This window comes from Danio aesculapii, chromosome 17, assembly GCF_903798145.1.
Source record: "Danio aesculapii chromosome 17, fDanAes4.1, whole genome shotgun sequence".
In the NCBI taxonomy this organism is placed as follows: domain Eukaryota; kingdom Metazoa; phylum Chordata; class Actinopteri; order Cypriniformes; family Danionidae; genus Danio; species Danio aesculapii.
In genome coordinates this window covers 51,149,566-51,149,973 of record NC_079451.1, presented here as the reverse complement: position 1 = coordinate 51,149,973, position 408 = coordinate 51,149,566, and positions in this window count along the sequence as shown.

Genomic DNA, 408 nt, shown 5'->3' with positions numbered 1-408 from the left:
TATATTATCATTGTTATTTGTTGTTGTTATTATTATTATTGCAGTTTTTATTCTGCTACAACATTTTTTACAACATTGGCATCTATATCATGCCAATAAAATGAACTAATCTGAGACAATTAAGAGAGAATTTTAATTATTTATTAGTTTATTTCATAAAAAATATATATCATTGTTATAATTTTTTTGTTATAATTATTGATATTTATTATTGCTATTTATTCTGCTGTACACAACATTTTGACAATATGCATCTAAGTCATGCCAATAGAAAGAACTAAACTGAGAGACTTGAGTGAGACAAAGAGAGAGAAAGAGTGCAAGAGAAAGAGAGAAAGAGAGAGAGAGATAGAGCAAGAGCGAGCGAGGACGGGAGGGAGGGAGAGAGTCAATGTTCATTTGGAGCGC